Source organism: Bombina bombina, chromosome 4 (assembly GCF_027579735.1).
Source record: "Bombina bombina isolate aBomBom1 chromosome 4, aBomBom1.pri, whole genome shotgun sequence".
NCBI classification, from domain to species: Eukaryota; Metazoa; Chordata; class Amphibia; order Anura; family Bombinatoridae; genus Bombina; species Bombina bombina.
In genome coordinates, this window is record NC_069502.1 from 79072986 (window position 1) to 79084692 (window position 11707).

Consider the following 11707-nt stretch of genomic DNA (forward strand, 5'->3'; position numbering starts at 1 on the left):
TTAGGAGTGGAGGCAGCAGATGGGTGGTCCCTACACTAAAGAAAATAAATGAATAAATAATTTAAAAAAACAACCTTAACTGCATACTGGCAGACTGACTACCAGTATCTAAGATGGTGGAAGGTGATGGTGACCAGTGGGAGGGGGGAGGGAAGTAAGCTGTTTGAGAAGGATCAGGGAGGTGGGAGGTGTCAGGTGGGAGGGTAATCACTGCACTACAATACATTTTACCCTTAACAGCTAACTTATTAACCCCTTTATTGCTGGGGATTTTCGAAGTGTTCTTCTCAGCAACAATTAGCAGCCTTCTATTTATCAAAAATCAATGGCAAAGTCATGCATGTCTGCTATTTTTGAGTAAAGAGAGTCCAAGAGAAACTTTTACAACCATTTGAATTATGACTGTAGTAGTTGCGTGTAAATAATTTTAGTTTGAAACCTTAAGTTTTTTCATTTATATGATGGCATTTGGCAGTCAAATGCTGGCATGAGATATACCAAAATGGGCCTAGATCAATACCTTGTGTTTTCTAGTTTAAAAATAAATATATACAGTTTTGGGGGTTAATTTTGAGAATTTGAGCAGTTCTGCTATACCAAATGAGAGTTACCCCATTGCATCATTTTATACATAGCTGCAGATAAAGACCTTAAAGTGTTAAATATATATATAACAAAGAATAAGGTGGCACACGTGTGTTAAAAGGCTAAACCTTTATTTGGAGCAACGTTTTGGGGCTCCTGCCCCTTTCTCAAGCAAAATTATAAAAAAGCAAAATATAAACATTAATATCCAACTGTTAGAATTGGAAACCTAAAATAAAAACAAATGCAGCAAGTTGCTAATCATGTCACATGACTATGAGTGAACCCAAAAATAATAAAATAAAACAATAGGATGTCCATTTGTGGGAATAAGTTGGTGTCTGGATATCTACGTATATAGATATATATATATACACACGCATGTTTGGTCTTTTTATATATTTGTTTTTACTTTTTATTGGGGTAATTTTACAATAATTTCTTTATTCTGAGAAAAATCCACATCCCAAAAATATATAGTTTCCATAGGTAAATACAAAAAAGAATCTATTTCAGTGTAAATGGAGTTATTGCAAAAATTCTAAAAATTCTCCAGTACTTTTTTTTTTTTCTCTGAAATTCTCGGCATTGAGGGGGTTAAAAAAATAGAATCTAATTTTATCTCCTTATGTGAATTGGTGGGAATAGGAAACAGCCAGAATTTTAAAAATAAATTATAGGAAATAGGGTAAAATAATTAATTAACTATACTGTACATTTTTAATATATAATTAAGCCCTTCAGAGCGAGGAATTTTAGAGAAAAACTTGCCCAAAATACCAGAGAATTTGTAGCCTTTTTGCTATCACTCCATTTAAACAATCAGTTCTTCCTTACCATATGAAGGCAGATGCCTTCTCCCACTGGCTGCAGTTTCGGCTGTTAAAGCAGACAGCTGGGACAGCAGTATGAGGGAGAAGGTTGGATGTAGGTACTTCATCAATAGGGTATGCTAGGCAAAGTACCATGTGGCGTACCTACGTCCATTAGGCTTAAAGGGACAGTATACTCAAAAATAGTTTTTCCCTTAATGTGTTTACAATTGCTTTTTTTACCAACTGCAGAGTAAAAAATGTATGAAAATTAGCTTTTTAAGGCTTATTTGTGTATATTAAAGCTCTGATTTTGTGTTTTGAAGCCACAACCTAATAAAATGGGTTGAGCTTGTAGGTATAATCCGATTTCATTACTGTATCACATTGTGCACATATACCTGCTTCTTTATCTTATATCTGTCCTTAAAACAATCACCAGTACTTTGAGAGAACAATGGAAAATCAAAATTTTATTACCTTATCTCTGCTTTATCACACTGGGAGTGTAATTTCTTCTGCTGGCTGTGTTTACAAAGCTTATCTATAGCTGGTACGCGCGGCCACAAACTTTCAGAATAGGTGGGGATACCACATGTTAAATCAACAATTTCAAATGCCAATATAAGGGTAAAGGAGCTACTTGTAAACAATTTAATACACTCCAGCAGGTTAAGTGGATCATTGGGAACAAATTAAAGGGGAGAAATTTTTTTAGTAAACTGTCCCTTTAAGGGGTTAAACATGTTTAATACCCTTGTAGCAAGCATTGACTAAATTAAAGAGACATGAAAACCAAAATATTTCTTTAATGATTCAGATAGATTATATATTTTTAAACAACTTTCCAATTTACTTTTATTATCTTGTTTGCTTCATTCTCTTGTAATCCTTTGTTGAAGGAGTAGCAATGCATTTCTGGGAGCTATCTGAAAGCCAATGACGAGAGACATATATGTGCAGCCACCAATCACCGGTTCTGAGCCTATCTAGGTATATTTTTTGATGAAGGACACAAAGAGAATGAAACAAATTAGATCATAGAAATAAATTGGAAAATTGTACGTTCTGACTAATGAAAGAAAAAATTGGGTTTTATGTCCCTTTAACCAATGTAATCTATTAATGACTTCTTTGTGTTGTGTAGGATTTCTGGTCTATCTTGTATCCAGTAGCACTAGACAAAGCTGACAACCACTGGTATAGACTGGTGGTGCTGGCATCCAGGAGATCAATGTAACAGCCTCTGAAACTGGTTTGTTTGTGATAAACCTGACAAATCCTGGTGAGGCCACTTGCTGTATCACATAATATTTTCTTTTTTCTTTAAATGTTAATTCCATGGCCTTTTACAAAGAAATTTCTTATTTCTTAATGCCAGACCTCAGTGTCCTGGAAGTTTGCAATGGTACCCACTATTAATAGCCATTAAAGGTGTCACCTGTATATCACTTTTGTTATTTTCTTGCAAAATTATTTTTACTTGTTTTTTTTAATTCAATGGCTAAAGAGTACTGCCCCTTTTCTGCATCACCAAAGGAAAATAATATACTTTCAATTCAGTATTAAATATACAATTATTATTTTTTTTTTATCGCTTCTCAGCCTTTTGGCTAAGATCAAGTGTAGTATCATACATGTCATGTATGCATTTTACATACTTAAAAGCAGGGATCACCCCTTTGTCAGACACACTGATCTAAAGGTAACAATATGAATTGATTATGGACTTCTTACTGCCTGTATTACAGTGTGATTTTATTATCATTATATAGACATTTGGATACATTCAATGTAATGCTGTTTGTGAGTGTATAGCTCAGCATATTTAAATTTAAAGGGACATACAACTGCTAAAAATGCTCTAATATTTTAAAGCATGCAATTATTACACTGTTGCTTGCATATAACAATGTGTTTAAACCCAGCCAAGGGATTAAATGCAGGGCAGTAATGCACTAATTGGAGTTAGCTTAACACACCTGGTGAGTCAGAGACAAGAGACATACTGTATTTGTGCAGTCACCAATCATCAGCTAGCTCCCAGTAGTGCATTGCTGCTGCTAATTATATGTACATATGGTTTTCAACAAACAATAGCAAGGGATCAAATTAGATTTGATAGAAATTAATTAAAAAGTTTATTAAAATTGCATGGTCTATCTGAATCATGAAAGTTTAAATTTGACTTTCATGTCCCTTTAAGTTCCCGCATTCTTTGCAGAAGTGTACACACATACACTCTATGAGTTTTGTTGGAATCCCATTCTAAAACCATGGGCACTAATATGGAGTTGTCCCCTTCCCTTTTCAAATATAACAGCTGTAGTTTTTTTTTTGGAAGGCTATCCACAAGATTTTGGAGTGTGTCTGTGGGAATTTTGCCCATTCAGACAAAAGAGCATTTGCGAGGTCAGGCTCTGATGTTGAAAGAGAACATTTGGGCTGCAATTGGTGTTCCAATTCATCCTTAAAATATTTAATAGGGTTCAGGTCAGGCCACTCAAGTTCCTCCACATCAAACTTGTCAATCCCTGTCTTCATGAACCTCGCTTTGTGTACAGGAGCACAGTCAATCTGAAACAGGAAAAGGATTTCCCAAAACTAGCTGGAAGCACCTAATTTTCTAAAATGTCTTTGTATCCTGTAGCATTAGGATGACTTTTTACTGAACTAAGGGGTTTAGCCAAAAACCCTGAAAAACTATGCATTCTTGTAGGTGGCGTTCTCTTGGCAGCCCAGATTCTTCCATCAGACCACCAGAAAGTAAAATATTATTCATCACATCAGAGAACACGTTTCTACTGCCCCAGTTGTTGGCGTGCTTTACTCCTCTCCAACTGATAACTGACATTGCATATGCTGATGTGAGGCTTGTGTAAAGCTGCTCAGCCATGGAAATGCATTTCATAAAACAGCGACACAGTCCTTGTGCTGATGTTGCTTCCAGAGGCAATTTGGAACTCTGTAGTGAGTGATGCAACAGATAGGTGATTTTTACATGCTGAGAGCTTCAGCACTTGATGTACCGCTCTGTGAGTTTGCTGGGTCTACAACTTCATGGCTGGGCTGTTGTTTCCACTTCACAACAATAGCACTTACAGTTGACTAGGGCAGATATTTTGTGAATGGACAATGCCACATTTAAAGTAATTGAGTTCTTCTGTACGACCCATTGTACTGCCAATGTTTTTCTATGGGAATTTCATGGCTATCTGTTGAATTTTATGCACCTGTTAGCAATAGCTGTGGCTGAAACACCTGACCTCAATAATTAGTTGGGGTGTCCACATTCCTTTGGCCATATAGTGTATCTAGATTTATATAGTCACCAAGATCTTTATATCTAATTAAAAAAAACTTGTATTCTATAAACATGTTTTGAATACTACATGAACAGTATCTTAAGGAAACTGAAAATTATGAGAAAGATGGCATTACAAAAAAAAAAAAAAAAGATAAATACACCATATTTAACAGAACAGAAAGAAGCTGTCTAGTTTTTAAGGACATAAAGCCATAAATAGAAAACATAATTTATGTAAGAACTTACCTGATAAATTAATTTCGGATCTTTTCCAGATAAGCCCCACCAAAAAGTTAACCCCTGCCACCCAAAAAAGATTATAAAAAAGAGGATATGAAACTTGTACTTTTATACTTTTAGTTTTTATTGAAGAGGGTGAAATGAAACTTGTACTTTTAGTTTTTATTGAAGAGGGTGAAATTGGGAAATGTCATTAATAATTTGCATGAAAAGGTCCGTATTTCGGTACCTTTGCCTCCAAACGAACTCACACAAGCTGTCCACTAAAGATCGGTGTGTGCCGCATTGGCGCTTATTCTGCATCTTGTAGACGTGCCAGAAAGATTTGATGGTTTGTGTGTGAGCTCCAGTCGTTGGATCCACAAAGTTTTCGGTATGATTGTCATTTGATGGCTATTGTTGCATAAACGTTGCTGATGGACCACTCCGTGGCTTTGAAAAAAACGTATTGCCGTCTCCTTGTCATGAACGAGAGTCGAAAGCGTCAGAAAGTTCATTTCAGGATTTACATCCTAATGTAGAAAAGAGGCGGATAAGGAGTTGTTTTTATGGCGCGCGCTAAAATATTCAAATGTCTGGACATCATAAATAGGTCAAGGTTGCGTGCGTGCATTAAATTGGAGCTGTCAAAAGTGGCGGGGCTTAACTTTTCGCGTGTGCACTTTTTGCATTAGTGGCGGGGCTTATCTGGAAAAGATCCAAAATTAATTTATCAGGTAAGTTCTAGTGACGTATGGGATATACAATCCTACCAGGAGGGGAAAAGTTTCCCAAACCTCAAAATGCCTATAAATACACAGCCAAATAGTGGGGTGATAAAATAAGGAGTACAAAAGCATACAAAAAGAGGATCTGGAAATATAATTGTGCTTTTATACAAAAATCATAACCCCCATAAAAAGGGTGAGCCTTATGGACTCTTTACAGTATTTATCAGGTAAGTTCTTACATAAATGATGTCTTCTTTCATGTAATTGGCAAGAGTCCATGAGCTAGTGACGTATGGGATAGAAATACCCAAGATGTGGAAGACCACAGAAGAGTCCCTAGAGAGTGAGGGATAAAATAAAAACAGCTATTTCCACTGGAAAAAAATAAATCCACACAAAAAAATAAGTCTTTTTCATAAATTTCACATAAATTACAAGAAAAAAAACTTTAATCATAAGCAGAAGAATCAAACTGAGACAGCTGCCTAAAGAACTTTCCTACCAAAGACTGCTTATGAAGAAGCAAATACATCAAATTGGTAAAATTTTGTAAATGTATGCAAAGAAGACCAAATGCTGCTTTGCAAATCTGATCAACTGAAGCTTCATTCTTAAAAGTCCAAGAAGTGGTGACTGATCTAGTAGAATGAGCTGTAATTCTCTGAGGCAGAGACTGTCCTGCCTCCAACTAAGCCTTTTGAATCAAAAGCTTTAACCAAGATGCCAAATAAATGGCAGAGGCTTTCTGACCTTTCCTGGAACCAGAAAACACAACAAATAGACTAGAAGTCTTTCTGACATATTTAGCAGCTTCGATATAGTATTTCAAAGCTCTTACAACATCTAAAGAATGTAAAGATCTTTCAAGAGTATTCTTAGGATTAGGACACAAAGAAGGAACAACAATTACCCTACTAATGTTGTTAGAATTCACAACCTTAGGAAGAAATTTAAACGAAGTCCGCAAAACAGCTTTAACATGGTGGAAAATCAGAAAAGGAGACTCGCAAGAGAGAGCAGGCAATTCAGAAACTCTTCTAGCAGAAGAGATAGCCAAAAGAAACAACACTTTCCAAGAAAGTAGTTTAATATCCAAAGGATGCATAGGATCAAAAGTAGGAGCTTGCAAAGCCTTCAAAAACAAATTAAGACTCCAAGGAGGAGAGATTGATTTAATAACAGGCTTGATATGAACCAAAGCTTGAACAAAACAGTGAATATCAGGAAGTTTAGCAATTTTTCTATGAAATGAAACAGAAGGAGCAGAGATTTGTCCCTTCAAGTACTTGCAGACAAACTGTAAGATTCTAGGAATTCTAAAAGAATGCCAAGAGATTTTATGAGAACACCATGAAATATAGGCTTTCCAAACACGATAATAAATCTTCCTTGAAACAGACTTACGAGCCTGTAGCATAGTATTAATCAATGAGTCAGAGAAACCTCTATGACTAAGTACTAAGCGTTCAATTTCCATACCTTCAAATTTAGCAATTTGAGATCCTGATGGAAAAACGGCCTTGAGACAGAAGGTCTGGCCTCAAAGGAAGTGGCAAAGGTTGGCAACAGGACATCAGGACAAGATCCACATACCAAAACCTGTGAGGCCATGCTAGTGCTATCAGAAACACATGCAATTGTTCCATTATGATCTTGGAGATCACCCTTGGAAGGACTAGAGGCAGAAAAATGTAAGCAGGTTGGTAAAACCAAGGAACGGCTAATGCATCCACCATCTCTGCCTGAGGATCCCTGGACCTGGAAAGGTACCTGGGAAGCTTTTTGTAAAGATGGGAAGATCAAATCATCAGATCTATTTCGGGAAGACCCCACATCTGTACAATCTGACAAAATACATCTGGATGGAGGGACCACTCCCCTGGCTGTGAAGACTGACGGCTGAGATAATCCGCTTCCCAATTATCTACACCTGGGATATGTATCGCAGAAATTAAACATGAGGTGGATTCCGCCCAAGAAAGTATCTAAGATACTTCTTTCATCGCTAAAGGACTGCGAGTCCCACCCTGATGATTGACATATGCCACAGTTGTGATATTGTCTGTCTGAAAACGATAGAATGATTCTCTCTTTAATAGAGGCCAAGCCTGAAGAGCCCTGAAAATAGCACGGAGTTCTAAAATATTGATTGATAACCTCGCCTCTTGAGGATTCCAAACTCCTTGTGCTGTCAGAGACCCCCAGACAGCTCCCCAGCCTGTGAGACTTGCATCTGTTGAAATCACAGTGCAAGAAGGACAAACAAAAGAGGCCCCTTGAATAATCCGATGATGGTCTAACCACCAAGTCAGGGAGAGTTGAGAGTTTGGATTTAAGAATATCAATTGTGATATCCAAGTATAATCCCTAAACCATTGATTCAGCATGCAAAGCTGCAGAGATCTCATATGAAAACGAGCAAATGGAATCATGTCCGATGCTGCAGTCATGACACCTAAAACTTCCATGCACATAGCCACTGAAGGGAATGATCGAGACTGAAGGTTTAGACAGGTTGAAATCAACTTTAAAAGTTTCTTGTCTGTTAAAGACAGGGTCATGGATACTGAATATATCTGGAAACCTAAAAAGGTAAACCTTTTCTGAAGAATCAAGAAACTCTTTGGTAAATTGATCCTCCAACCATGTCTTTGAAGAAACAACACAAAGTTGATTTGCGTGAGATTCTGCTAAATGAAAAATTGAGTCAGTACCAAGATATCATCCAAATAAGGAAACACTGCAATACCCTGCTCTCTGATTACAGATAGAAGGGTACCGAGAACCTTTGAAAAGATTCTTGGAGCTGTTGCTAGGCCAAATGGAAGAGCAACAAATTGGTAATGCTTGTCTAGAAAAGAGAATCTCAGAAACCGATAGTGGTCTGGGTGAATCGGAATGTGAAGATATGCATCCTGTAAGTCTATTGAGGACATGTAATGACCTTGTTGAACAAAAGACTGAATAGTCCTTATAGTCACTATCTTGAAAGTTTGGACCCTTACAAACTGATTCAAAAAATTCAGATCCAAAACTGGTCTGAATGAATTTTCCTTCTTCGGGACAATGAATAGATTTGAATAAAAACCCAGACCCTGTTCCAGAAGAGAAACTGGTACAATTACCCCTGAAAGCTCCAGATCTGAAACACACTTTAGAAAGGCCTGAGCTTTCACAGGATTTTTTGGAAAGTGAGAGAGAAAAAATCTTCTCATGGGAGGTCTTATTCTGAAACCTATTCGATACCCTTGAGAGACAATATTCTGAATCCAATGATTCTGAATGGAACCTGCCCAAACGTCTTGGGGGCTGGCTTTGGTTTCTTATAAGGCTTGGGTTTATTCCAATTTGAAGATGGCTTCCAATTGGAGCCAGAGTCTTTAGGGGAAGGAGTGGTTTTCTGTTCTCTATTCTGACGAAAGGAACAAAACCTATTAGAAGCTTTAGATCTACCCTTAGACTTTTTATCTTGGGGCAAAAAAACTCCCTTCCCCCAGTAATAGTGGAAATAATAGAATCCAAATGGGAACCAAACAAATTATTACCCTGGAATGATAGAGATAGTAACCTAGATTTAGATACCATGTCAGCATTCAATGATTTGAGCCATAAAATGATTAGCATGCTGAAGCAAACGAACAATGCTATACAAATCTGAATCTTTTTCCCGTTGTGCTAAGCTATCCAACCAAAAAGTTGATGCAGCTGCAACATCAGCCATAGTAATGGCAAGTCTGAGAATATAGCTAGAATGTAAATAAGCTTTTCTTAGATAAGATTCAATTTTCCTATCTAAATGATCCTAAAAAGAGGTACTATCTTCCATAGGAATAGTAGTACACTTAACAAGAGTAGAAATAACCCCATCAACCTTAGGGACTTTTTCCTAAAACTCTAATTTAGCCACTGGCAAAGGATACAACTTTTTAAACCTTGAAGAGGGAACAAAAGAAGTACCAGGCTTAGACCATTCCTTACCAATCACATCAGAAATAGCATCAGGAACAGGAAAAATCTCAGGAGGTTTATAGACAGAATTTAAATGTTTACTAGATTTATTATCAAGCGGACCAGACTCTTCAATATCCAAAGTTATCAACACTTCTTTTAACAAAGAGCAAATATACTCTTAAAAAGATAAGTTGATTTATCAGTGTCAATGTCTGAAGTAGGATCTTCCGAATCAGAGAAATCCTCATCAGAGATGGATATAGCAATATATTGTTGGTCATTACAAATTTCATCAATATTATGAGAAGTTTTAAAAGATCTTTTATGTTTATTTGAAGGCGGAATAGCAGCCATAGCCTTCTGTATCACATCAGCAATATAATTTTTCATATCAACAGGGATATCATGTACATTAGATGTTGAGGGAACAATAGATACTGTACTAGAACTAAATAGAAACTTTTTCTGCATGCAAAAGATTATCATGACAACTGTTACATACTACATACAACTGTTACAACTGTTACATACTACAGCTGGAGAGGCCTCTAGTTATCAAGCGCCGTCATTTTCTTGCATTCGCCGGCCCAATACGCTGATCCAATGAGCCAATCGGATTGAACTTCAATCTGATTGGCTGATAGCATCAGCTAATCAGATTTTTCCTACCTTAATTCCGATTGGCTGATAAAATCAGCCAATCGGAATTCGAGGGACGCCATCTTGGATGACGTCACTTAAAGGAACCTTCATTTGTCGGGTAGTCGTCGGTAAAGAAGGATGTTCCGTGCCGGAGGTCTTGAAGATGGAGCCGCTCCTCGTCGGATGGATGAAGATAGAAGATGCCACTTGGATGAAGATGTCTGCCGGTCCGGATGTCCTCTTCTGCCCCGGATAGGATGAAGACTTCTGCCGGTCTGGATGTCCTCTTCTGCCCCATCGGATGAAGACTTCGGCCCGGCTGGGTGATGACGACTCAAGGTAGGGAGATCTTCAGGGGTTTGGTGTTAGTTTTTTTTAAGGGGGGTTTGGGTGGGTTAGAGTAGGGGTATGTGGGTGGTGGGTTTTAATGTTGGGGGGTTGTATTTTTTTTACAGGCAAAAGAGCTGATTACTTTGGGGCATGCCCCGCAAAAAGGGCTGGTAAAAGAGCTGATTACTTTTTAATGTAGAATAGGGTAGGGACTTTTATTATTTGTTTTTTTTTAAAATTTTATTAGGGGGCTTAGATTAGGTGTAATTAGTTTAAAATTCTTGTAATATTTTTTTATTTTCTGTAATTTAGTGTTTGTTTTTTTTGTAATTTAGTTTAGTTTATTTAATTGTATTTAATTGTAGGTATTGGTAGCTAATTTATTTAATTAATTTAATGATAGTGTAGTGGATTTATTTTACAGGTAATTTTGTATTTCTTTTAGCTAGGTAGTTATTAAATAGTTAATAACTATTTAATAACTATTGTACCTAATTAAAATAAATACAAAGTTACCTGTAAAATAAAAATAAATCCTAAAATAGCTACAATATAATTATTAGTAATATTGTAGCTAGCTTAGGGTTTATTTTATAGGTACGTATTTAGTTTTAAATAGGATTAATTTAGTTAATAAGAGTAATTTTTATTTAGATTTATTAAAATAATATTTAAGTTAGGGGGTGTTAGGGTTAGTGTTAGACTTAGGTTTAGGGGTTAATTAGTTTAATATAGATGGCGGCGGTATAGGGAGTGCGGGATAGGGGTTAATAAATTTATTATAGGTGGCGATGGTGTAGGGGGGGCAGATGAAGGGTTAATAAGTTTAATATAGGTGGCGGCGGGGTCCGGGAGCAGCGGTTTAGGGGTTAAACAATTTATTTAGTTGCGGCGGGGTACGGGATCGGCAGGATAGGGGTTAAGAATTTTATTATAGTTGCCGCGGGGTCCAGGAGCGGCAGTTTAGGGGTTAATAAGTTTATTAGAGTGGTGGTGGGCTCCGGGAGCGGCGGTTTAGGGGTTAATAAGTTTATTAGAGTGGCGGTGGGCTCTGGGAGTGGCAGTTTTGGGGTTAACATGTTTAATATAGGTGGCGGCAGGGTAGGGGGCAGATTAGGGGTACATGTTAG

General features: G+C 37.1%; 1 pseudogene; it reads left to right on the forward strand.

Annotated features, from left to right (window-relative positions):
* Positions 1 to 2990: 2990 nt before the first annotated feature.
* LOC128658523 (uncharacterized) lies at positions 2991 to 3080 on the forward strand (annotated as a pseudogene).
* The last annotated feature ends 8627 nt before the right edge of the window (positions 3081 to 11707 follow it).